At 45.8% G+C, this 27855-nt stretch overlaps 1 long non-coding RNA gene across 1 annotated transcript in view; it reads left to right on the top strand.

Annotated features, from left to right (window-relative positions):
- LOC110352037 (uncharacterized) overlaps positions 1–21239 on the top strand; it is a 32904-nt gene extending 11665 nt beyond the window's left edge. Inside the window, exons 5-6 of the long non-coding RNA XR_011808756.1 lie at positions 10789–11307; positions 12180–21239. This is a non-coding gene — a long non-coding RNA (uncharacterized lncRNA). The remainder of the gene's footprint in view (positions 1–10788; positions 11308–12179) is intronic.
- The last annotated feature ends 6616 nt before the right edge of the window (positions 21240–27855 follow it).

Genomic DNA, 27855 nt, shown 5'->3' with positions numbered 1-27855 from the left:
TGTGCCACAGGGCTGGGGGCTGGCAGAGCTCCTGCCCCTTCATGGCATTGCCCGGGGGGGCTCCCGGGGCGGCCATGCCAGCAGGCATGGGCAGCTCTGCAGAGCCTGCCAGGCCACTGCCGTGCTCGAGCTACTACGACTGGTCTTTCAATTTCATTAGCACTAAATTCACCTTTACAGAAATTTAATTTTTAAAAACTGCTCGACTTGGCAAGGGCACCAGCTAAAAGATCAAGTTACTGTTTGTAAATGCCAGACATGAATTAATTCTGCAGTGCACTTGTCCTGACTTTATGAAAACCCATCCCAAATATTGACTCTTTTTTTTCCCTTTTCTTTTCTTTCAAAATTTCTTTTCTTTTGTGCAGTGCCTGGTGCTTGCAGCTGGTATTTTGAGTCAGTGTGGGGCTTTTTGAGCGTGCTGGCTGTTTGGAAGCGTGGACATTGTTGGGTCTTTGCTGCCTCCTGGAGAGTTAGGTGAGGTAATTGAATAGCTAGCTCCTTCTGGGAGGTGGTACTTGGAGTACAGTTAGGGAAAGCCTGCAAAAGCGAGAGCTTGGTTAACTTACATGTTTACAGAGGGCTGGAGCCTGGGCCATGAAAGAAAATGGGGATAAGGTCTGGCTTCTGTTCAGCCCATAACTTTTTGCTGTAGAACAGGGGAGTAGGTAGTTGTGCCATCTTATCCTTAAATGGTGGGACAAAAAAAAAAGTGATCAAAAACAAGCGCATCTTTCTTAAAAGAGGAAAGGTGAAAGGAGTCCTCCCCAGTTGGGCTGGGGTGTAATGGCACGTGTGTCAGCTCGTGTCCTGCAGACCACAGCCACAGAACCCAAAAGGAGCCTGGCAAGCCCTGCACAACAAAAAGGATGAACATGTAACAGCAGTCGGCAGGCAGAGCTGATGGAAAACAAGGATAAGGGGTGCTTGATCTGCAAGTGTCCTTAGTGCAGTCGGTAAGCAATGCTATACGGTCGGGTCTCGCTGCAGAGCTCTGTCTGTGGGGACGGCGAGGTGTGGCCCTGCGCATCGCTCTCACTTATTCAGCTGTTAAAGCAGCTTAAACCCTTATAAGAACATTAACATTTGGGTGCCAATACCAGCTTGACCTTTATTCATGAAGTGCAAAGAGTTGGAAGTAGAACAGATTGGTTGCCAGTGATTGTCTTTTATGTGCAGTTTAGAGGCTTTGATTTCGCTCCCCTTTCTTCCTTTAATCTGACATCACTGCCTTGAATATGTTTGTGCTCTAAGTAAACAGGGCCAGCACAGGCCTCCCTTTTTGAAGAGCTGTTTGTGTGTAAGGAAGGGAGGTGGGGGCCAAGATGACTCCAAAACAGTTTGCCTTGGGAATTAAACAGCTTAAGAATAGGCAGGGGATGCCAGGCCTGAATGGAGCTGTGCACAGATCTCCCTGCTGAAGTTCCCGTGAGTCTGGGTGGGCCCTGCTATTGACTCCTAGTAGCCTATGTACGTGGAGAATGAGAATGTGAGGATTTGGATCAACTCTCCTGAACTTCTTACTCCATAGTGTGCACAAAAGACAAACCCAGATGCAAGCACAATGAAGGATAGGTGTCTGACATAGTTTCACACTCGCTTGGTCCCAGCCACCTGGGAATTGGTGTAGTTGCTTTAACTCTCAGGTAGAAGAGACTCTTGAAGTTGGGCTTAGTTTTGTTACTTTTGATGTCATATTAAGCTTGGAAGTTAAATTTTTCTGTTCTTTACCTGTTCTGCATAACAGTAGTTAAGTCATGGCCAATCCTTTCATGGAACCATGGGGAAGAACCTGAGAGGAGGAGGGTAACTGCAGAACAGATGGAAAACGTCACCCGATATCTCACCACAAACAACTGACAGCATGATTGCCTGACCTTGTCAAAGCCATGGTGCAAATGAGGCACCCCAGCCTTAATTCTCAGAGGTGGCAGCCTCCTCGTAGCCTGTGCAAAGGTAGACCGCAGCACCTCTGAGTGTTGGTGTTATTTGGAAATTTGTTTCTGTCCTTGAAGCTCTTCTTCCAACTTTTATTAAAATAACTTTTTGATATTTTTATTTATAGGATGCTTCTCTTTGATTGGTCCTGCAGTCCTTTGTCCAAGCGTGCTTGGTTAGGACAGCAGACTTCCAACTACTACATGTAATAAACGGTGTAGCTTACAGAATTGCATCCAAACAGGCCTTCTCAGAGTACCTGGCCATGGAGTGTCATCCAGCAGCTTCTGCAGTGAGCTTGGTAGCTTGTCTTGATTGAAACATCTAGCTCTGGCTTGTCTTTCCATCTTGATCTGAAATCATCAGGAGCTGGAGACTTGCTTGGCACAGTGCTTGATGGGTGCAGCAGCAGTCATTTTTCTATGCCACTCCCCCTTGCAGTGGGGCTTGTCTTGATTGCTCCAGATATCTGCGTCTCTGTTGCTGTGTCAGTGTCCTTACACGTTCGTGATGCAAATAGCGTGTTCTGCCTCATCTCCTTATCCCACCTGTAAACCTGCCCCAAGTCTTCCTGCCTGTTGCAGAATTTCAACCAAGTTGCTGCACAAAGCTTTCATTTCACTAAAAGCATGTTTGTGTGCTGACAAAACGTATCTATATAGCAGAGGGAAGGCCTGAATGCTGGGTAAGACTCAAATGTTCATAAGCCATTAGCTGAATTGCTTAAAGAAATCCCCTGACAAGTGTAATTGCAGGTTTTGTGTTACAGAGCTTCATGATATTGCCCACAAGAAGAAATTCTTTTACAAAAGCCCTTTCTGTTTAATAAAGTAATTTGTTCCAGTAACAGTGATAATAAAATTGCTGAAATGAAACAGGAATGTTCAATGAGGGCCTGAATCCAATTTGCTGTGCTGGTACAATTACACTTTTATCTCCGTGTTTACTCATTTGTAGGATTGCTACCAGACTTTTTATATGCAATTAATAGGATTAATGGTTCCTGGGATGAGGAAGGCAGTGCCCAGGAGTACAGCACCTTATTTTGCATGCCATTGATGTGTTACCCTGAAGCAAGGTGTTGACTTAGGGTGCTGGCTCCCTTAGTATTTTTTTACAGTAGTTGGGAATATCATGAAATGTCTTGCTGGCCCAGATCACAGTTGAATACTCCTTTTGTCCTACTGTCAGGTCAGAAGGGTTGCTTCCGGTATGCTGTGAAGAACGAGGTTATCTGTGTATCTTGGGATGAGTAGGAAAAAAAATCTGTTGCTGTAGTTGAAAAGGGCTCTAAAGCAATTGTTTATGAATGCTGGTTTCCAGTCTTTGCACGTTCAGAAATTACTCACGGGAGACTTGGGAGACACAGTTGATCATAATCCTAGCTTTGTGGAGGCTTGGGTGTTTTAGAGGCCAGGAAGTGACAGTGGTCTAGGAGGGCCTCATCCTGCACCCAGCCCAGCTCCTGCAAAACCCATGTAGAAAGAAATGTGTAAGAACACAGTGGGATTTTTTGGAAACTTATGTTTGCAAATCGTAGAACACTTGACAAGAACTCGGTTCTCAAAATTTTTTAGAAGTTTGCTGGTAGAGACGTGCTTCTGGTAGACAGAGGTGTAGGCATTAGGGTATGTTAGTAAAAGCATTAAACTTTATACTTAATTAGAGGCTGAGCTTGCTCTAAGGCAGATTAGTCAGACTGATGTTTAGCCCATCCAGCTAGGCATCCCAAAAGAGCATCTCAGTGCAAGTGTAGACATCTCTGCACCAGGTTTTGTCTATTAAAGAAATACGTGGAGATAAATAATGGTCCTGATCTGTGTTGGATCATCTCTAAAGTCAGCTAAGAGATCTTGCATCTACCCGGTGTGATGCTTGCAGGCTAGTTTCACTGCTCACAAATGCAAATAACAAGTGCAGGCTTCTGTTTCTGGTTTTCTGGCACACTTTACCACTTCAAAAACAATAGGGCTTAACCATGAGCCTTTCAAACTGGCAATATTTGGGGCACTTTTACTCAGTAGTAAAAGTGACCAGTGATGCAGTAAATGAGCAGAGAAACTAGTTGATCTGCTCCTTAAGGGCTTGCCACAAGGTTATGTTAGGTGGAAGACATGAATGCTGCATTGGTCATGTCAATTCCAGCACAAACACCTCGAGCCCCTCCTGTGGGAATGCAGACTTGGTCTGTGGAGGTATTAATATTTGCTTGCGTCTTCATGGCACCAGTACTGCCTTCACTGCCCACACACATAGCCATGATAAACCCTGCTCCTAAGAGCTGGCAGAGTAAGAGAAAACATACAGCCTAGGGATTTGCAATCCTGGAGATGGAGTCAAAGTCCCTCTGTCATACTATTGACTCAGGGATGTAAGTGTATTGCGCTAAAAGCTTGACAGATCCACCTGCTAGATATGATTAAATGCCTAGATCTGCAGGAGAACTTTGCAGCTTCTGTTTAGGGACTGGTGTTGGGGACAGATCCATAAAGTGCTGAAGAGCAGCCTTGGAGGTGTGAGGCTGCACAGCTGTGACCTGTGCTGGCAGCTCATGGCTGATGGCAAGCAGGTGTTGGTGCTGTGCATGTCAGGTGGCTGGGGAGAGCCTGCTGCTCTAAAGGCAGTGCACACTGCTCTGGTCTGGTGTTTCTGCCCTTCCTAAGGAAGCAGAACCTCCTTGGCTGGCAAACAGTGGCTGGTATTTTATGATTAAAAAGGAATTGTGATGGTAATGAGACAACCTGTGAAACTGTCACCTCACAGTGCAGACAAGAAACATGGAAACAGTCTGGTGAAGTGGCAGTGAACACTAGAAGAGGGAAGCAGGGAAATCATTTATATGGCATGCATTTTACTGCAGACTTGATCAGATGAACTTTCTGAAAGTAAGTTGGTCAGACTTCGGTGGAGGTTTGAAGCGTGCTAAAACTGAGAGGAGCCTGAGGCTCAGCATCCTGCCCAGAGGGTGACAGCCTGCTGGTGGCCTGGCTGTATCACAAGGGTGTGCTGAACAGAGCCATGTGGACATTGAGTTCATGGTAAATAACAAGATGGGAAGGGATATTAACCCAGTGAGGCTGGGAAAAATGCAGTGAATCACTAGAAGACAGGATAAAAGAAGGGAGGCAATGAAACAAAACCATCCTTTACCTTTCAGCTTGTGATTACAGCCTTCTCTGACAGTGCCTTCTTTCTTCCCAACTGCAGCTCAGTCTGGTCTACTGATAGAAACAGGCTTTTATCATTTGGTCAACCAGTAAAAAGTAAATGTTTTACTTACATAAAAGCTTAGGGGAAAAAAAAGGCACTCCAAGGTGGTTGATGTAATGTGCAGCAACAGCCAAGAAGCTGTGTGTACCTGTAAACACAATGCATACGTGGTGTTAGTTCATTACTCTAGCAGTAAGAAGAAAATTCCCTCCATTCCCTCTGCCTTTGAATGTAAATGGAGATACCTGCATAGGCTCGTGACTTACAGCAGCTCAGAATATTCATGTTATCTTGCCCGGGGGTGGCTGACCCCAGGGGCCACCACACCAAGCAGCTCCTGGCAGCCCCAGCTCCAGGGTTCCAGGCACAGGCACCTGTGCTCCTGCTGTGTCCATACCCCAAGGATGCTCCTCGGGTGCATGCAGCAGGCTCTTCCCGTGCGGGCTGTTAGTGGCTCTTCATGAACCCCTGGGCATTGCCAGCTTCCCTAGCATTATCCCTTTCTGATCTTTACATGAGAGCTCTTTGTGTCTCCAAAAGTCCTTATCATCTTGTAAAGAGCTTTGGGAATGGATTAAGCAAGCCGAGCATAGAATAAATAATAAATGCTCGGCCAGTGCTCAGCGGCAAGCAGTGACAGTCTTTGTTGGACTGCAGTCAACTTAAAAACCCTGGAGAAATAGATTATTCACCATAAACTGTAACATCTTCTGTAGCTTGGCTCTTTGTAAGGAGTCTTACACAGCCTGTCTCGATCACTGTCAGCATCCCAATCAAAGAAGATTTCTGACTTATTGAAGCGAACTGTCAATATTTTTTCCTTGAGCAGCGTAGTACTGTCAGGCTGGAGGGTTGATATAGTGCTGCTCTGCTTGCCAATGTGTTCATATCTCGTGCAGCTTACTAACGTTGAAATAAGATGAGCTTAGTGTTAGGAGGACAGATGAATTTTATGTACAGCCTGATCCAGAACCCACCGGTATTGTAAAAGAGGGTCAAGATGGAGAGGCTCTGGGGGCTTGAGCATCTTGTGAATTCTCTGAAGGAGGTGTGGTCTTGCATGTATAAAGGTAGCGCTGTGGACCAGAGAGGTGACAGCTCTGCATGTTTCTGCCATTGAGGAGCTGTTTCTGTCATTGAGGAGCCATTGAGGAGCATAGGTTCTAACAGCACTTCGCAGTGATGGTTTTCTTCACCAGTCTATTCACACTGCTGCAAATGACTTCGAGGTAAACAAGAGATGGAAATGAGAAGTGACTGGGACCTTTGCACCTGAAAACAGGAGGGCTTTGTGTCTGTCATCAGGCAAGTTATTGTTGCACTCCAAGGCTCAGCACGTGTACTTGTACCCATGGCCAGGATCCTGGTGTCAGGAGTTGCTCCTGCAGCACCCAGACAGCACCTCGCGTGAAACCCACTGTCACCTTGGAGTGCTTCAAAGAGCAAGGCACTGCCGTGCGCCCCAAGTCCATGAGTACATGAGGGGTGGTTGGGTAAAGGGCTGGGCTGCGTTAGGTAGCTACCAACAGTTGTCAGCCTCATTCCTTATTCCTCTAAGGGGTGTCATCTTCCTTATAAAACCCCGGTATGAGGAGCAGATGAGACAGGGCAAAGAAGGCACAGTGGGATGAGCAGTGCCCATGGGCATGTGCTCGTCTGTGTGTGGGTGGTGTGGTGCAGCCCCCTGCAGCCCGATGGGTGCATCGGTGGCCCAAGACCCTTTGAGACATCCCTGAGCAGAGCTGCTGGTCCCCCCAGCCTGGCGTGGCAGGAATGGATGGGCCGTGTGCGGCGGGATCAATTGTAAAAAGTGGAATTAGTCATTCTAAATCATGCAGCTGTGGTCGAAGGGAGCTCTTCTAAAAATCATTAAACAATCATGTATTTCTATTGATTTATTCAAAATACCTTGAGGGAAAGCAGATTAAACACAAGGTAAAAGTAAACTAATGCAGATTAAATGGATGAAGGATGGGCCGATAGTTCCCTAGGTAGTTTTTGTACTAATGAGAGGAAAATTATATGTACCCTATTACCAGGATAAAAGGGTCTATTAGAGGTCTTTTGCTTGACATATTTATGTATTTCAAATACTAAGTAGCACAGTGAATTAAGTTTACCCTGGGCATTCGTTATTTTTATTGCATCTCCAAGTGATAAACAGGGTTTTCTGTTGAGGGCAGCCTGCTGCTTTGCTCAGAAGGCATGGCCCTTTCTGCATAGAAAAATGCTGAGATGACTGTCGCGTTTGGCTGCCATTTATTAGCAATGCAAGCACAGCTTTATGCTCTCTTCTGAGAACTGTGGGTAGTACTCAGAAAAGGGGTGCAGGTCAATGTCAGTATTTGTCGACAGCCTTACCCCATCTTCCTTCCACTTCATCTTCTGTGCTTCTTGTCCCAGGGGACATTGGCACAAAGCCACATGACCACCAGGGCGATGTGCTCACCAGGTCTTTTCTTCCCTCTGTCACACACCTGCAGCATTGCACTAAGCACAGTGTGGGCAAGATGATGATGTTAAAACTCATTCAGTGGGATTGTCATCTCCTGCACGCCTGTGCAAGACTGGCAGGTTCAGACCTTGGGGATGGTGTATCAAACACAATTGGAAATAGAGCCCAAAGCAATCATGTTGGATGCAAGCTTTAATTTGGCCAAGTATCCTCACTTTGGTTTATAAAAGTGTCTGAACAGAGTGGAATCAGCCACGTTGGTCACTGCCAAGGACATCACATGCTGGCAGTCACTTTGTCATTTTGCAGAAACTCTTGAGTTGGAAGCCATAAAACTGCTTCCTCCTTGAGGTGTGGACAGGGCTGCTGATGGTGACCTTGTCCTGTTAAACAGCCTTTCTTCTAATAGACTCCCGTATGTACCGCTCTGGCAGCTTTCAAAAGAGGTCTTGCAGGAAATGAGTACTGCCACAGTGTTGGGAGATGGATCTGCAAAGCCAAAATAACATTAGAAAAAATGAAATCACGTAGCCGTTATTAAAGTACATAGAAGTTCAAAGTGTTTAGTGGTGGAGCATTTGGTCCAGCATTTGCCTGTATATATGCAGCAAGGTATACAAAATATTAAGTTTTATGAAGTTGAGTAGTCATATAGGTCATCTACTCCTGTAATTACTGTGTTTTAGAGACACACATCTAAACCAACCTATAAACCATAACTTCCTTTGTAACAGCTGAATGAAGAAATCAGAAATAATTCTGGCACAGGTAGTTTAATTTTGTAGGTTCAACTTAATTAAAAGATAGCTAAATAAGGTATGGCTGTTAATTGCTAAACTTAGATGTTCCAGTATGTCATTTTTGACTTCTATGTGTACACCATGAATTAAGGTGTAGGTGGTTGCAGTTGCCTGCCTGGGAGCTGAGCCTGCTAGTGGGGACATGGCACAGGGAAACCTGTCAGTTAAAGCTTGGGGGGGGGGAGCGGGGGGAGGGTGTTAGGGGTGCTTTCTCTGCCCTCAGGCAGGTGTTTTTTTGTGGAGCTTGGCAGGTTGTCTTGTTAGAAAACGGCTTGTGGGTTTTGGGGAGAAGCCCAGGAAAGTTTCAGGGTTCAAATGTGAATTTGCAGTGTTGCTTCCAGGATGTGCTTTTGTTTTTAACAGTGGTTAGTCTTCAAAGAAATTTTTGTTTTGTTTAGAGTAAAAAATATCTGCTCTGTAGTGCAAGAGTAATACGGAAGTGTAATAAATGGAAGAATAATATGGAAGAGGAATAAAATCCCAAACAGCCTTGGCAGAAAGACAGGATCATTTGCTGTTGTGACATGCAGCATGCCTACTTCCTTTCTAAGGGGATATAATGAGTGTTCTGTGCCTGGATCACACCTAGGTAAAGGAGCCAAGTGTTGTCCAGCATCTCTGAAGTCCGTGCGTTCCAGGAAGGAGCAGCAGGGGGGAGGCCTGATGATCCTGTGGTACGTGACCCAGCAGTACTGTGGGCATAGGCAGCAGAAGGCTCCTGAGCCCTATGGGCGAGCACGTGGCTGTGTGAAGCCCGGTTCTGCAAAGGAACGTGTAAAGGAGAAGGTCTGCTGTCCTCTGAACATGTGAGGTGGAAACCAGGCATGTGGGAGCCGCTTCCTGGAGCGTCCAGTTGCCTGTGTCGGGCAGGGTGAGGCTGCATGCTCAGGGACAGAACAGCAGCCACCTCCTGCAGGCAGCCTGTGCATGGTGCAGAGCCACAGCAGTGCTGGGTCTTTGCTCAGTTCTGTTTATTTCTGCATACAAGTTTTAGGTAGCAGCAGTAGCTAGAAGCGTGTATTGAAAAGCAGTTACTTGTGCATGCAGTTGCTGGGTGTTTGTGGACATGTAAGGGGTCTGTCTCCGCTCATTCTGCCGGCCCCTGCAGCACAGCTCAGTGTGGGAGAGGAGTGGTGCTGGCCATGGAGGTGCAGTGCCAGATACCTCAGGGTCTCATGTGAGCTTTCAGATGGCTGCAGGTGGTGTCAGGCGGCAGGAACGGAAGGGTAGCAGCAAGGTGGTGTAACTGCAAGCAGGAGCCAGGCCAGCAGCCTCTGGGTCCACCCTGTTCGGGGAAGAACCCAGTCCAGTGCCTGCGGGTAGGCCCAGGCTTTCTGCCAGGTGCGACTGTGCTTGGGAGCCCTCTGCATGTAGAGAAGTCCTGCTCACCACTATTCAGCTTCAGAGCTCTACTGTTCACCTTCCCCTGGAAGTTCTCTGGGTTGCAGAATAAACTCTTTGAAAACTGTTTTCCTAACATGTTGGTCCAACATTACCTTTGAAAAAAAAAAGAAAAAGTATTTTCTAGGGCACTGAGCTCAGAACTGAGCTTGAAACGTCTTCAGTTTTAGTTAGCGGTCCCCTTCCACCAATGCTTGTCAGCTGGATCTGGACCTCTTAAACTCTCGATACCGCTTGGTGCCTTAATTTTTTATTTCTTCTTTATTAAGAGGTATGCACAGGGAAGCTGAGACATGGTAGCACAGTCAGTTGCTCTGCTTGGGAGAAGGACTGGCTAATTACCTTTGTGAGGCAGGACAGGCACTGGTGAGAACTGGCATTGCAGTCGTCCACAAAGGAGCTCCTGAACCTGGTGAGGGATGTGCTCACCAGTTTAGTTCCCCTGGGCTGTCTTGGGCCTGTCTTTTCTGTAAGTAGCATTTCAGCTTGGACTTATGTTCTGATGGAAGACAAAACTGTAGAAATAGTCTGACTTGACCAGAGCAGGCAGTCCATCTCATCAAGTGTCCAGTCACCAACTTGCTTGAAAAACAAAGTAAGATTTTTCTTTTGCTGCATTGAGCATTTTAAAGTCTCTCTGCTCGGCATCTCTCAGCAAAGCTGTTCAGGCTGCCTCAGGGCAGAGACGTGTCTCCAGAAAAGCAGCTCATCCCTTGCTTTTCAGGTAGAGACAGAATGGAGTCTCAAAAACTGGCTTCGAAACTGTAACTGAAATGGTAAAAGCTAAGCGAGGAATCTAGGGGTAAATGTCTGTGAGAGCTTGCCAAATAACTAAAAGGAAAACAAATGGCAGTCTGAAGGAGAGGAGGCAAAAAAGCTTTTACAGAGTTTTATATCTTGTACAGCAATCTGCCTTGGATCATTTCTGTGTGCACAGTGTACAGATGGAATTAAATGCAACTCACCACGATCTCTGACCCACAGGCAAGTTTGGTTTCACCCATCCATTTGGGGGTGAAAGAGATGCTTTCACGATGCACCACGAGAAGCACCAACAAAAAGCTGAACCCAGCCAACACCCACTGATGGGAGGGTGACTCACAAATCCTCAGCTTGCTACGTGTGCCCTGCACTTCTTCAGCTTCACAGGACCTCAGAGCATTTTTATGGGGCGGTCAGAAGATACTATCTTCTGCATTGTAACAACCCTCCGTGTCATGCAGAGTTGTGCTGAAGATCTCAGCTATTGGCTCAGGAACAGGAAAATAATAGGCAGAGCTTGTCGGAGGTTGACTGTCCAAGTGCCGCTTCAGACAGTTCTTTGCCTGCTGGCAAGGCTGGCTGCAAGTCAGGATCTCAGCAACTGCTGGGTGTCTGCTGAAGAAACAAAATAAGCATTTAATATGATCACTATCAGATGTGTTGTTATGCCAAGCACTTCCCAGCGCTGGTGCTGGCTTCTCTAGCTCAGCGTGCAGTCATTGGAAGAGACATTGCTACACGGTGAGTTGTTATGGTACCTGGAAAGTGAGACTTGATTTGTGAGGGCTTACGTTATTCAACATTAGGCAAGCAATAATTCTGCGTGGCCATAAGCTGTCAGCCCCGGTCCTTCACTGGAGAAGTGTCAGGCAAAGCTCAGATTCATGTTTTGATGACACAAAGTGTTTTGTGCCTTCTTGCCTGAGGCCTGATGTTTGTCACAGCCTAGACAGCAGTGACAAAGAACATGAGGCATGGGGTTTTCATGAAGAATAATGCTATTTGTCAGTCACTTCGATCCAGGATATTTTTAATGGGTTTAGCCCTGCCCAGTTGATGTGCTACAGCACGTTCTTGTGATGCTTTTACACTATTAAACATAGATGAATAATTGACAGTATTTTACTGTAAAACATGGTAGGTTTGTCTGACTGTTTTTCAAGTCAGGCAACTTGATGCTAACCAGAGAGACTTAAGTCAGGGTTTTCCCCATTGGCTCTGAGCTAGAATTATTGCCTCTTTAAATTTTATTATGACAAAGCCATGACTTGTTTTCCTTATTTTTCCCCCCTCTTTTTATTACTATGGCAAACAACCAGGCTTGCATAAAATAACCATTGTCAATAGACGATATCATCTGGCAACAGTGATCATACTCAATGGATTAAAACTGAAAGGCTGTCACCATCTGTGTGACTGTGGCAAAGCCTTACTTCCATGTCGTAGCTGTTCTCCCCTTGAACATACAAGGATGTTTTCAGCTGATTGCAATGAGTTTTGGAGAAGGTTGTCATTGGCTATATGATTTTCTGAACTGTGTTGCCAGTTATTATAATTATTGGCGTTTATGTAAGCTTTTTCCCCTCCCATGCAATCTATTCTGTCCTGCTCAGGTGCTGTGCTCGGTTTCAGGATCGACTTGGAGGTTTCATTCTACACTTGGTGATGCCAGATGCGTACCGTTAAGTCTCACTTGACTTGTAAGCTACAAAACAAAACCTGGTCTGTGTGAAAAACAAAATTCATATTCAGTCACAAAGACCTTCAACAATGGCAGAAGGAAATACTGAAACATTACTATGAGGCAAAGAGCTGCCTGGATCAAGTGCTCTTACTTGAGAATTTGTCCTGGTGTGCAGGCCCTTCTCACAATTTATCTCATGCCTGCTGTCTGATGCAAGGCCAAGCAGGGAAGAAGTCTTTGTGTATGACCGAGACAATTCTTGATGTTCAGTTTTTATCATTTAATTTTCTGCCTTTCATGTTAGTTCAGCCTTCAAAATTTGTCATTATAGATTCAATATAAACTGCTGCAGTAGAGATCTAGGTGAGCAGCTCCAGCCAGAACCAAGTTATATTTCTGATAAGAGTAGAAAAACTATTTAAAAACAAAAAATAAACTACAAAAAAAAAAGGCACTAGCACTCACAAAAATAAATAAATAAACACAAACTCAAAAAGGGTCCTGTGCCTGGCCTGTTGCACTGATGCTCTTGCTATCCTTGTCCCCAAAGCAGCTGGCCCAGCAGAGCAGTGGCAGAGGTGAGCCCCAGGCAGCTACTGGCCAGGCTCTATCCCAGCCTCTGTGGAGCTGCAGCCCTGTCCAGCGGAGCAGCGCAGCCTTGTCAGGGCTCCCTGATGGCCAGTGGCAGAGCGAGGGGCACCACAGCGCTGGGGGGAGCAACTGGTACCAGTTTTTCACCACATGGACACAGAAAGCTACAGTGGTGGATTTCTACAATGGAGAAGTATATGATTTTGATTTGCGGTGGGACTCCTGGAAGTGCTGTGGGTTCCTGGTCCTCTGACCTGCATCTTATTTCCCAGGCAAGGGAGATAGGGCACTTGGTGCATCTGCAAGGTCGACGGTATCAGTGTATGGGCTCTATGTCCTGCTGGCCCTGGCCCACCTCTCATCAGTGGGGGCATGGAAGATTCATGTAGTGGCCCAGTGTTAGCAGACAGCCTGTTTGGTCGGTTACTTGCAGACATACTGGTTGGTGTGGCAGCTGCAGCTGAAGGTCCACATGGCTTTTCCTGATGCTTTGAAGGATAATACCTGTGCAGGGATGTCTTGAGGGTATCCACCGTTCTTGGCTTCCCTTTGAGTGCAAAATAATATGGATTTGGCCTGTACTAAGGAAAACAGGCCTTTATTTTCCTGCTACAACCTCTTCATACAGATCTGTTGGATGATGCCTTGGGGCTGGGGGAGATGCAGCTTTGCTTGCCACATCTTTTCTATGCCCACCTGCAGGCTGTTTGCCCCAGCATGGGGACAGTGGCTAGCCATGGGATCTTCAAAGAAGCAGGGGAGCACTTCCCATGCCTTTGTTTTCTTTTGTTGACCAAATCTTTGTTAAAAGTCAAGACAAGTAATGTCTATAATCTGACACAGGCTCCTCTCTGGCATCATACTCAAAGAGGGGAGCAGCTTTCATCATCTTTCTGCAACAAGAAGAAGACTCTGAATGTTACCAAGCGATTAAAAATCAGAGAGGAGGGAATGCTGAGGACTGTAGCCAGCTCAAGAAGTCTCAGCTCTCTGTGAGCCAGGCTATGTACTTTTATGTGTGTTAAGTTTAACACTTCCCAGTCTCACTTCAGCGGATTTAATTTTCTCAGAATAAATTGTTAGCATTTTTATAACTTTGACACAATTATTTTGGAGACTTCTTTGAAAGGGGGTTTTGCTTCAAAGCTCAAACAAGACCATTTGAGTGAATTTCTGGCTCTAAGCATGGATGTTGTTTTCAATGAATCTGTCTGTCGAGACCTATACAAAAAGGAAAGCTAAGCTGTCTCATTATTTTCAAATCTGCAGTGCCATCACAGTCATCCAAACTGATGGTCCTGAAAAGTAGCATCTGATCATCACGTTTTCACATGCAGGAAAGTCATCTGATGAAGAAAATAGGTAGACCAAGTTCAGATGGTTCTTCAGTTAAAAAAAAAAAAAAAAGAAAAAAAAAAACCTTGATAGTAGCATTTCAGCTTGCTGCCCTTACCATCCCTCGTGCATTAATTGCTCTGGATGTTAGCTTGGGCGCTTCATGTCAATGATGTTCTGGAGATAGCGCATGAAAACTTTACCTTTGGGAAACATCATGCCCTACACCACTTAGGGCTTTCCAAAGCAAAACCCATGTTCTTTTGGCCAGGAAGACAATATGGGAGACAGAGCATGCAGAAAAGGTTTTGTTTGGTTTTGTTGGTTTTGTTTTAGCTTTGGAAGAGAAAGAAGTGTGTTCCTTGACTGTCGGGGGGGGATGTGAAGAGTGGCTTTTGCATTGAATGTGTACAGCAGTTCATCAAAATATATGGCTCTGGAATGTTATAGAAATGAATTGACACATTGATTTTAGTTGGAAAGAGACAAACACCAACAGGGTTTCTTGTGAGTGATTATACTATAGAAGACCAAGATGGGAAGAACGCAGTGAAACTCACTCCTGATTGAGTACTGAATGCAGCACTTCAGGTGCTCGTGGCCTTTGGATGCTTCTTGGCCTTGCTTGTTTCTTTCTTCTTTGCTCATATTTGTCACTTGTGCTTTCCCTTACTCCATTCATAATGCATCCAGCTGTTCCTTGCCTCCCTGCACCAGGAAATGCTTTCAGCTGCTCTCCAGGCCACTGGTTAGGAGTTGCACAGTCTTCACTAAGCTGGCATATGAGCCAGCATGTGAACACTGTCCTGTCAGCCAGGACCAGCTGCGGCAAAACAAGGGCATTACGGAGCTCCTGCAAGAAGGAAACTGCTGAGGTAAAAGCTTTGGTGGATTTCAAGTTATGCATCCACTGTCATTACACTCTTCCCTGCCTTTCATTTCTCTCTCTGTATATGTACATGAAAAGTTAGCCCATTAGCTCTTTGTGGCGAAGATTGGGTACGCGTTATTAGCAATAAATACCTAATCATTGTGTAACAGCACTGAGAAGAAGAGGATGCAGCGCTGGGATCTCTTAGCTCCACAGCAGGAATGCTGATGGCTCAGAGTGGTTTCACTGACTTCATTTGGGTTTGTTCCCTCACACTAGCAGATGAAAAATCATTTAAGGTTACCATGGTGGCTTTTATTAGTGTTTTCATTAAACATCATTGGACTGTTCCCTAGGATTTTCAGAAACCTAGCCAAAAATGAGCTGTGCTTTCAACTGAATCATGAGTTGCCCAGCTGTTGAATTTCCACCTGCAGTGGGTACATCGTGTTGCCTCCCTGGCACCAGTTGGAGCAATAGCAACACAGAGGTACAGGGCAGCAGAACTGGCCCGAAGAAGCTGAGTGAACCATTGGCTGTTATCTGGTGCGTGCAGTGGCTGTTCTGCACCTCAACTGTGTGTTAGGGACTCCGATTGTCCTCACGCTTTTTCTAAGCCAAGTAGAAGAGCAGTGTGGGGAAAATGGGAGTCCTTAACACAATCATAATTGCCTACTGAAAAACATATTTATAGAAGAATATTTTTTACAGATAAGCTGTAAATATTGTTCAGCTCTTGACGGAGGTTGCAAATGAATGTTCACTTGAGTACTAGGAGCCCAACGCTACAAAATTGCTGCTCATGCATTCAGTGCCGTCATGGTGCTAGCATGGGCACATCTGCAGGCAGAAAGAATGCAAAACGTCAGAGAAGCTCTTGCTGTTTGCCAAAGGTCCTAAGGGAATCTTCTGTTTCATTCGGTAGTAATGCCCTTTTTGTTGACAAAAGTAAATTGATGATAGGTGAGAGGGAAGCATTTGTTGGAAAAATTCTGTTGACCCTTCTCAGATTGAATTTGACCACAGAACAGGATACCAGCAGTTGCAGAAATGATAGATTATCGTAATGACCAGCAGAATGGCCTTTTGGCATGTTTAAATGGCAATAAATTTCACTAGGAAGAGGGCAATTTAACTACTTTTGGGCAATGAGGATGCTCTTTGTTTGAGGTGTAAATAAATTGCGGTTCATTAACAGTGCACGTATTACGTTCATGGTGTAACTCTAAAGCAGGGGATGTTAATATTTAATTTAATTTAGGCAGATATGCTCTGCCTCTCTTACCTTTTCCTGACTCTGGATTGCTCAGCTTCCTGTGGCAGTGACTGAGGTTACCTTGAACCTCCTCAGACCCCACCAGCACAGCTCCAGCTTTCCTGAACAAACCAGGGTGCGCAACAAGGAGCGGGGCTTAAGCTTATGTTTCCAGATGACACCACTGTGCCCTTTGGTACCGCTTTTCACCAGCAATGCCCTTGCCTTTTGGGAGGTGGCTATATGTGCAATTGCGTAGCTGGGAGAACTGTGGAGCCAAAGCCTTGTTGGTGTGACCTACACCCGTGCACGAGCAAAGACAAGGCACTAGATGAAGCAGATGGCAGCAGAACTGCAGTGGTGTAACCACTGAGAATTTATTTCTCACCTTTTACCTTGACTCCCAAATTCCTTGTGTCCCTTGCTCATTATTTTGGCATCGTTCCTTGCTGAACTCAGCTGTTAGAGGAGAAGGGGGTTGGGGAAGAGAAATTTGACATTTTCTCAAAAAGATTGTATTAAAATCCACTTACATTTAGAGCGTGTGCTCATTTTGGAATGCTAATAAGGCATCATTTCATCAAGGTAAAGGGAGCAAAATCTAATCAAGCCAAAGATCAGCTCGTCTTGCTGTTGACTGTGTTCCTGAGACATCCTTTTAAAAGGTTGCTTTTAAGTCTGTCATTTTTAGCTATGTTTAACAGAAGTTTATAAATAACCGTATCACTTGGCTACTTACCTCTGCCTGTAATAAGGGAGCCTTATTTCTCTATTAAAGATTGCAGGGTGGGCTGTAAGCTTATATCCATGCTGTTGTTTATACCAGCAGGCACACCTTCCCCCAGCATCCCTCTCAGGGGGCAGGAAGGCCAGGATGTTTCCACCTCTTGGCCACCATCTTCAATAAAAAGAACTGGGCCAGGACCACTCTTCTGGTTTGGAAAAAAACACAGGTCAACAGAAGAACAACATTGAAAAGACATGTTCTAAAGCCAAACAGATCAACAAGAAGTGGTCCTGAAAAACATCATTGCAGAGCAGGGTTCTGAAGAAATGACAAAGAATTTGTTTATGGAAAAAAAAAAACTTCAGGCACAGTGGGCAACCCTTTCAACATCTACATGGACAGCTGTGCTTGCAAAGTAAATTACTGATGGCAATAAAGTACTGAGATTCAGGCAGCTGCCTCAAGTTGGTGCCCTTGGGTTGGGCTGAGCATTTCCCCAGATCAGTACCCCAGTGCTTGGCAGGGGCTTTTGTGGTGAGGTTGAGATGTGGCTCTGATGAATGGTTTACGAGCAGCTACACTGGACAGGGCACCTCCCTGAGAAAGCCTCCATCTGTACCGCAGCCTCTCAGCAACCACCTACGGTCTGCAGGCACGTGGGGGGCAGAATAACGTCAGAGATAACAAGTGGGTCAAGGCCCAGCATAACGGTGTAACTGAGGTATACCTTTGGTGTCACACCTGGATAAAAAAGATAAATCCGGAAGGCATCACGGAAACAGGGAGAGTCAGTGTGACTTTGCTGGCATACTCTGTGTTTTCCTACCAGCATGCACCTGTGCAGTTTTCCACATCAATCCCTCCAGCTTTTCCCTATTTCTGCTACCTTGTTGATAGCTTCCCAGTGGGCACTGGTTTAAGGAGGGAGCACCTCTTGAGGGTTACGCTGGTTTCTGTGCCAGATAGGGTGAGGCATGTTTCTGGGAAGGTTGCTAATCCAACCCATGAGAGTACAGCTGCAAAGCTGAATTGCGCTGTTGTGATCAGGCATCGCTGCTGCACCTAACTTTTCTGCTGCGTTTGGCTGTCTTTATCAGGGCTCACTTGGTTCTTATCAATACCTGTAGACAGAACAGAAGGCATCAGGAATTTTCTATTCCTGTTTTACTGCTTGAACAAGAAATTGGGAGAGTTCAATGATTTGCCCCTTCTCTCATCTAAGATGAACAACAGACCCAGAGGGGATGTGCAGTTTTCATGTCTCCATCCAGGTCAGGCTCTTGGCCACAGGAGCACCTTCATCTTCCATTTTCTTTGGCCACTTATGCTTTTGAAGGTCTCTCACCTCTCTGTGTGTTTACTATTTTACTTCTAAAGCCGGCAAAATTAGCATTATTTTTATTTTCTTCAGTGATTAAAGTCTGAGTTTGAAGATTGCATTAAAGTAAACTGCAATTACAGATGGCTCACTGAGATACCTTCATTTTAGTTCCAGTGAAGAAGAAAACGTCATTGGCAGTACATTCTTTTGATTTCTTCCCTTTGTGCCCATTGCCCGCTTAAGGTTGGTACCCTCTAAAGGGTCAACGTTGTGATTTTTTGTCGCAGTAGCATATTGTGGAAATGCTATTAATGCATGTTGAAAGTGAAAGAAGCACAGCATATTGCATTGTTCTCATTTTGAGAGAAGAGCAATACTGCCAGCTCTGAGTGCTTTCTGAGAAACTGAGTAGGAGGGAAAACCATTCAGTAGCAGATGCCTATCCTGACTCTATCACTTCTCCCTCTCAAGCCTACTTTTTATTATTTATTATTTGTATTAGTGATTATTTATATTCACTATCATTTATACTTCTAAGTTAATTTATAGTTATAACACACTCATCATACAATATTAACCAATCTATAACACTGTCATTGGCTGTTTTTTTCATTATCCTTCATGAATATTTCAGTGTAGCCTGCCTGATTCTTCTATTTTAGAAAAACTTTCAGAAGTGCTATGTTGTCAAGGCCTGTGAATACTAAGCTACCCATCCAAATGTTGTTGATTTCATCTCCTCAGGCTTTTTTACGCGTGTTACAACAAACGCATTGTGTGGATGCACATGTATACTGATAGGAAGCATCAGCCGTATGCTTGGAGCCGTGTTGTTATTGAGCAGAGCATGGTTTAATTACCTCCTACTTGGGAATTTAAAATGTGAGGATTGAAGCTTGCCTGTTTTTGTTGTTTGTTGTTTGCTTTGCTTTGTGTTTGTTTGTTTGATTTTTAAGAGCAATGCAGGCTTTGATTTAGTGATGGGATTTCCTAGGCAGTTCCCTTTCTGAAATGATCTGACATTCACTACTGCTCTTTCTTCATCCTCAGGAACAGCAGCACGGCTTTGTTGGATCAAACTTGCTGGGCGTAGCATCTTGACAGTGTAAGAGGATAGGAACAAAGCTATGCTGTGGTCAGTTCAGAGATGTGCTGCCTCGGTTTTGTTACAACTTAGGTATTGCCTGGGCCGGGAGGGTTTCTTCTCTTGCAGAATGATTCAAGCATTGTCCAGCATCAGGTGCAGAGTATTTTTGGCTCTGTACACAGAGTCACAGAGTTTTGGCTCTGTCTCACAGTACAGTGAGACAACTATAGTGACTACAGTTAAAACCACCCTGTGGTTGCAGGACTGCTTTTATCAAGTCACAGGTTATCAAAATGTCTCATTAAGCAAAAGGCTGTTAGCCTAGTCAGTAACTAGAAGAAAAGTTCTCTCTTCTCCCTCTCTGAAAGTGCTCCTGTGTCTGCTAGAACATGAAGTACCTCCTAGAACAGCCGTATTTCACCCAACTAGAGATTTCTCCCTTGCTGCTCTCACATACAGCCACACTCTGTAGCAGTGTGAGCTTTGGAGCAGGAGCCTTTCTCAGGCCAGAAACCTCTGGCTTGAGGGTGATGTCCAGTACAAAAAAACAGGATATTGTTTTCTGCATGCACTTTCCCTACCTCTTCTCCATGGGTGCCTGCGGGGAGCCATGGCCACCCCTGTCTGCCAGGGCGTCGTGCCTCCTGCTCAGCAGGATGCCGTGCTGCCTTTGTCACCACTCTGCAGGCAGACCGCGGGGGACTGGGCCCGTGGGGAGCAGGGTCTCTGTCTGGCTGCTGCCGAAGCCTCTCTCAAAGTGTCTTTGCAGGAAGGTGGCTTGGGGCGGCTGCAGAACAAGGGGAAGGAGCACTGCACCGATGTAAGCATGCCACGGTCCAAGTGTGCCAGCCATATCAGCACTATAGACCAGATGTGTGCTTTGCAAATTAATGAAATGCCTTTTGAGATGCTTTTAAGTAAATGAGAGTTAAATTCACGCTAATTGCATTAGCCTTGGTGGAGAGCACTGTCTGTCGGGGGCCACCTCAGCGTGGTTTTGGGTGTGCTGGGTGCGTGTAGCCAGGTTCCTCCATCACAAGAGACAGGGGCCAGGGGTGCCGCCAGGACCCCCAGGGCTGGGAGCAGCAAGGGCCCAGACGGGGCTGAGGGGGAGCCCGGGCACAGCACGAGGCGGCCTCTATGGCACCGGGGCTGCCCGCTCCATCTCCGCCTGCTTTCTCCTTTCAGATGGCACTGTGACAGAAGATTAATTCAAGTCAGCTGCTGAAAATAATTATTGCATTATGGGAGCAGTAATCATTGTTTAGAACATGATTAAATATGTCTGCATCTATTGACTCTGCCTATGATTTATGTATTTGTTTAGTCAATAGTCTAATGTAAATGATGTAATTAATTATAGATGGTGGTGTCAGGTCATTGGTAAAAACAATCTGATGAGAACAAGGCCCTGTTTTTTCCTGACAGATGCGGAGGGAGGGCAGGAGGGACGGGCAGAGTTGAGGGAATTCCAAGGGAACTTTTTCATGTGTGAATGGCGGCTGGGATCTCAATTTGCATGTTGTCTTTCTCTTGTTCAGCATTCGTTTAGAAATTGAAATAACTTGTTAAGCAAAGGGGAAGGGAACACATGATTGCAAAGAGGACACCTGGGAGTAGTGACGGCAAGCAGCTAAAGAGCCAGCTGCTCCCTAACACGAGAGAGCGTGCCACTATCATTTACCGCTTCATAAAATTAAATGTTTTCCAAATTAAATCAGTAGGCAGCATGCAGCAAGACCTACTATCTCTAATAACAATTTTTCAATCAATATTGGGGGCCCTGCTGATCTGGAATTGGAGCGGAGGAGCCTGGGATTGGCTGGGGGCAGCGGGCGGGGGGGGAGGTTCGTGTACTGCAGCTTTCAATCAGAGCAAAAGTTAAAATATATATATATGCATGGTGGATTCTCCATCACAGTGAGTCTATTCCCCATAGATTTTTCTCTTAACTGATAATTCGGTCAGTCACATTCCTCAGAGGGAGGTCACGGGTCACCCCAGCCCCTGTCAGGCCTCTGAGAAACCATTTCCATTTTAATGCCACAGCTATAATCTATCAAAGATGTGATGTACAAGATACAATGAATTTAAGTGGTCTTCATATATCACAGAGCTTTCATGCCTTCACCTGGGTAATAGTCTGAATTACTCTCCCTACCTCACAATCTGTCACCCCCAGTAAAATAACTGCCACGCCGGTGTTAATGGCAGGTTTGTCCAAATTGGAGCCGGGGTAGCCAGAGACATTATACATCATAAACTTTAGCATTCACCGCTTAGCCTAGCAGTGTCAACAGTTGAAAATTATTCCTTAAATATTTCTACGGGGCTGCTCAGCTCACGTTTCTATCGATGGGAGCAGGAAGGAGTGGCGCTGCAGCGACACAGGGGACATCTGCTCATGAAATAGCACAGCGGACACTTGTGTGTGGGGCGGCTGCATGGGGCCGGCCCAGCCCCATTCCTCGCCACAGGCCTCAGGGGGCCCCTGAGCTGCGGGGGCTGGTGTTGGTGGAGTTGGAAAGAGCTGAAAACTGGGCCGATTTCCATGACTTAGCCTTTAGGGCTCTAAGCAAAAGTAAGCAGCAAGGAGGCTCCTAACGTTTGGGTCCCGCTGAGCACACTTTGGGCTGAGCAGCCCCTTCCCCATCAAGCCGCCACTCGAGAGCTGCTGCCCATGGCGTGTTGGTTGATGCCAGGCAGCTGGGTCAGGAGAGAAGCAGTGGGGGCAGCACGTACGGGGTTCTACCCTTGCTTTTACTTTCAGATTTGTTTCATCTTAATTCAAGGGACTGGTGGTAATTCGAAGTGGCGAAGTAAAGGTGGAGTGGGATTTTGGTAGCATGGGCTCTGTGGGAGGAGAGAGTCCCTCTCTGCTGGCATCAACAAACAGGCGGATTGATAGAGACAGTGTGCACAGCGATAAGGTGTGAAACCACCTGGCAAAGATTTTCCTGTGGGAAAGCTGCCCTTACCTTGTAAAAAAAATAAACCGGCGGCTGCAGTTTTTGCATGACCCTGGTGTTTGCTCGCTTCAGAAGTCACAAAGCACTTCTCAGCCCTTCAGGGTCATTTTGGCCAACACAAGCCAAGCTAGACACTGTAGTTTCAGCCCTGTGTCTTTTGCCTGTTGTGGCTCCACAAACCTGTCTCCTATTTTTTCGATGTTAGTGCATCCAATAAAATAGTTGCTAAGTTGCATTCTCCCCTAGATGTTTTCAGAATATTTACAGTGGGAGGAAACTGCCGCACTGTCTCTGGTAAGCAACACGCACAGGGCTCATTGCAGCACCAAGGAAGTACCTAAATAAAAGATTTTTTTTTGGTAATCTTTTTAATGGAAGAAAACAATTAAATCCTCCAGCCTTACCAGGACTTAAGTATGTGCTTAATTTCAAGCACATCATCGAGTACCTTCCTAAATCAGGATCTTGATTTCCAACATTGTGCTTTTTTAACCTGGGTATCATTTACAATACATTGAACTATTTTCTCTTTTGACATATTATGCTGATCTATGGCTTGGCTTTAATTTTGTCCTGTTAAGTAGAAACCCACTTCATCATGAAATATGTTCCTCATACTTTTTCCTCCGCCAGGAGAGAAAAACATTGATAAACATCACGTGGTAGCCATTTCTCAAAGCTTCCTACAGATCTCAGAAAAGAAGTAAAATAAATACTAAGTGACTGCTGCTTGTTAAAGTAGATGCTGACTACATGAAGGAGTAAGTGGGACTGGATATTAGTGGGAACAGACCGCAGCAAAAGGATTTTCTTCCTCTGCCTTTCTTGCACCCAGCATGTAGGAGGCTGTGGGGAAAATCATTTGACCTCAGTTCAGGTAGAGATGGAATAAAGTGATGATGTCTCTCACATCTGACCATACTGTGTCCTGCAAGGCACGGGGCTTCCATAAAATGCCATGAGCAGTAGTGACCTCTCCCAAGAGCTCCTACTGAGTGTAAACAGTAGACTTTTTAGAGTAAATAGTTTGTTATTCCACCAACATTGAACTAAAAATTTCCCCCAAAATTTCAGGTGAAACTTGTTGCCTGGGAGGATTGTAGAAAACAGAGTTAAGCCAGATTTAGTCAAGTTGTAAGGCAGCATCTGCTAGCATGGGCCCACAGCCATAATAGCACAGCGCACCAGAACTGCCTGTGTTTGTGTAACCTCTGAATCTGCTGCAGCTTGCCCTGACTAATTCTTATGTGTCCCAAACAACCCGTGTTTCAGAGAAACTGGAATCTGCTGCCCATTGTGCAGCTGAGGAGAGCTGTTTGAGCTAAAGAACAATATTGGCACAGAAACAAATGGCTTTGAACTGACCGTGAATAAATTTGAGCAATTACATTATTTCTAACCAGCAGAGGAATGAGACTCTGGAAGAGCCTTCTAATAGGAAAAGAAGGAACTGAAGCCCTAGCCAGCTTTAAGATGAAGCTTGATCGGTTTATGAAGACAATTATATGACATTGTCCTCCACAGCACTCTCCATTACTGCAGGCTGGGTTCCTGTGCCTCCTTTGTCTCTTCCATCCCCAAGCCCGCAGACAGCCCTAGTCCATTTCCATCTCTCTCACAGGCAATACAGCAAGCCCATACCTGCAGTCAAGTGGGGCTGTCCCTGGCCCCGTGCTGGAAGGAACCGCAGGTGTCCTGGCATCCTGCCGCCCTGCTCTTCTTTGCCCTCTCCTTGCTCAGCAGCCCCTGCTAATGATTTTGTGCCACTGGGAAGGACGCCACTTGCTCTTGCTGTAGCTTGCAGTAGTGCTGTCCCCCTGTGTCTGTCTTCTTCTCAGCCTTCTTCTCAGGTGAGCAGAGGATATTGGTGCCTTCTGAATGGTCCCAGTGGAAGCAGGAGCTTGTAGCCTCTGCTTGCACTGGCAAACACCTGTCTGGAGGCTGTTGAGCCCCTGCTGCAACCAGTGGCAGTAGTCACAAGGGGCCTGTGCCTTTGTTTTTATCTCTAATGACAGGTCATTCCATGGTTGTAAGTTTGGGCAGATCACTGAGGGGCATCACTCCAAAGTGTATGGGTGATGGCAGTACTATGAATTGCCTTGGGGCACTGAGTGCCCCACATTCCTGGCACCAGCAGTGAATCTGTACTGGGAAGGATGATGTGCACTTATTGACAGTGCAGGCGATACCCATCCTTATTGTGTGTCACTTATAGACAAATTCACCTTGCCTTTCTCCGAGCTGGGCTCTGCGTAGATGTACATTAGCACTTCAGAGGAAGCCTGGGAGAACTCATAAATGATGAGGCTGCAAAAATTTAAGTATGAAAAAATCACCCCAAGCTACTGATAAAGAAACAAATTCAATTTTCCCCAAGTCAAAGACATTTTTATTAGGAGCTTAATACTTCAACATGGTGCAGATATACAGCACATACACTTTTTCCCAGAATTTCACCCTTAGTTCAGATTAGAATTTGCCCATAAAGCTCCAGTAATGTTTTTCTTTTAGTAGTGACACTTAACAAAATAATTAGGCAATTAATTGCCTAACTCCACAAGGAGCAGCAATTATTTATTTTCCTTAAAACATGTAAAAAGCTGTGTCATTTATTGATAGAGAGTCGCATAATATTCCATGGCAGAACAGCCCTCTGGAGACATTACTCTATATGCTGTGAATGCATTTTGAGAATAATAAACAAAACTCAGCTAAATATTAAATGGGCTCATTCCTGTACTTAAAAAATACTGCCATTCATTACAATTATTTATTGTTTATCAGTGCACAGACGACCGCAACCTGGCAAGAATGGCCCAGCCTGTACCCGCAGGAATTTACAATCGGGAGCTCCACGCTGCCACCAGTACCCGAGCGGCTCTGCTCATGCAAGCTCCAGTTTGACAGGGGATGTGAGCACACACCTGGCTTTCACCAAGGCCATGCGCCCACAGAAGCCAGGGCTTACAGCAGCACACATTTTAAAAGCTTGCTCAGTCCAAGCTGGACTGCTTTGGGTCTGCATGAGGCTGATGAGAGGGTAAATGCACAGGAGAACTCCAGCTGAGGTGGTCACAAGTGCCGAACTGTTGCAGCATGCTCAGAGCTTCAGGGCAAGTGTTATGCTCTTCTCAAGGTGAGGGTTGGCGGAGGTGGGAATTGAGGTGCTCCCAGGACCATTGCTACATTTAATCAGATGCTGCAGCTGACTTCTAGGCAGGGTGTTGTGTGCAAGGTGCTTATCTGTACCACAGATGCTGTCTTGCTTTTGTTGCTGTGAGTACCTGGGTGTATATTTACCATTTAAAGTTCATGTAACTCAATGTTGCATTCCCACAGTACATTCTCTGATTTTTGCTGCTTAATTTAGCCTATACGATCTTCATCCTAGAAGTAGCTGAGCATTGAATTTATTGACTTAGGGTGGTGCTGTCATGGCTATATTTGAGATACTGTATTGATGCACAGGGTTCTCCAGGAACCCATGAAAACAATCTGTGCTCTGAGAAACCCAGGGGCTTACCTCCTAGCAGAAGGGGAGAAATGCCGTGGCTGCTGGTGTGCCCCTGCTGCCGAGGTGCCAAATGCACAAGTGACAGCTACTTTTCTCCCCGTCATCTTGGTGAGAGCTGAGCAGGGTTGTAGAGGGGCTTGGTGGCTGAGGAGAGGGATGAGGTCTGGGCACCAGTCACATCCCACCACAGCCAGGTGGAGCTGGGACCAGTGGAGGAATTCCAACCTCCTGATTTCCTTGCTGGCATTGGGTGCAAAGTTGTGCTCAGCAGAGCTGGCCCATGGGGAGGCAGCCAGGCCAGCAGGAGGAGGGCGATTGGAGCCATGGGGAGGAGGCTTTGCAACACTGCTTCATTGGGTTGAGAAGCTTCAGCTGCAGCCTTGGGTCACCGGGATGTAAAATCCCAAACTCCTGGCTGGTGGCAGGTCTGAAAATCAGAGCTGAGTGGAGGAGACACAGCAGCAGAGGCATTGCCGCTGAACTACACAGTGAGCAGGCTTGCAACACATTTAATTACCAGCCGATATTTTCTTCTCAAGAAAGCCACCAAAAAGCCTAGTGACGCCATAACGTGTCATGGTGATGGTCTTGTGCAGTGCGTTTTTGTATTTCATTTTGAAACAGAACTGTGTTTTTTTCTGTGAACATCCCTTACAAAATGATACCGAATGTTGAGAACATAACCTTACTCAGCATGTGGAGCTGAATGTCAGTTTGTCAGAAGTGAAATGTTTTGATTAGATCATCCTTAAATTGTTCCAGAGCTTTATTTTGCACAGAATTTGGCAGCACTTCCCCTGGCGTGAAGCGAAACCAAATATTGAAATCTAGAGCCTTTGCAAAGTGCACATCTGTCACCATGCAACTCCTACAGATATATATTTTTTTTCTATTCTCCCCAGATAAAGAGGAATTTTATTTTAAACCTGATCTTTTAAATGCCTGAAAAAATAGGGCAGTCATGGCTTTAAACAAACTTTATTTGGGCGCTTGACTGACTGGCAATTGTGGGCAATCATTTTAGCTGTCACAAGGCCTGGAGAAATGTGTGAGAGCTCTTCCATGAAATGTTTATATTTCATAAACAAAATGATGTGCTTAACAGTCAGAGTGATGGGAGGGTTCCGGCTAATGCATTTTCCAATGTGTGGGGCAGATTATTAATGCGCTCCAGTAGCTGTTAATTTCAGTTTGCCGGAATGATTTATGGGGAGGTAAAGGAGAGAGACATAATCTAATTGAGATCAGAATCGCTGTTCTAGGAGAGGAGCACCAGCACGGGCCCCAGCCACAGCAGAATGATTAATATCTAATAAGCAAATAATCCGTTAAATTATTATAAACATTACTTCTGACAACTCTTTTGTTGCCAGTGGGGAGTGCAAAACAGGCAAACAATATTAACAAAAGCCTAGGTAAATTTTCCGGGCACTTCCATTCTGTTACACTGAGATAAATGTCAGACAGTGGGCAGAAACAACACATCCTGTTAGGAGAGAACTTGTGCCCTGATCAGTCGGGCTTCAGTGCTTCAAGCAGGGAAGTGTTTATGCTAGAATACGAACAACAATCGAATGGTCAGTGGGGAATCAATCTGGAAAGGGAATAGAGCGACAGCAAAAAGTCCCTTACTGTCTGTGTGCTCCCCAGAAGGGCTCCAGCCCCGCTGCCTGCTCCCCACCACCCCATGGGAGATGGAGGAGCTTAGGCGATCGGCATCTTGGCAAGGGTTGGTGGCCCCACGCCACCATGACTTGTGTGTTTGTCCGTGTGCTTGCGGTGGGTTTCCTTGGCCCAGGCAGGCATTTCGGTTTAGTCTTTATGGGCTGCACACGGGGGGGCAGCATAAAGGATTTTGGCTGTGTGCGGGGTGTTGATTGTGCCTACGGGTGTTTGTGCCTGAGCACCCGTGAGCACTTGACATTGCTTTTAAAA

This window comes from Anas platyrhynchos, chromosome 4 (genome assembly GCF_047663525.1).
Source record: "Anas platyrhynchos isolate ZD024472 breed Pekin duck chromosome 4, IASCAAS_PekinDuck_T2T, whole genome shotgun sequence".
Taxonomy (NCBI): domain Eukaryota; kingdom Metazoa; phylum Chordata; class Aves; order Anseriformes; family Anatidae; genus Anas; species Anas platyrhynchos.
The sequence above is the reverse complement of the archived record's forward strand: the minus strand, read 5'-3'. Positions and strand labels throughout refer to the sequence as shown.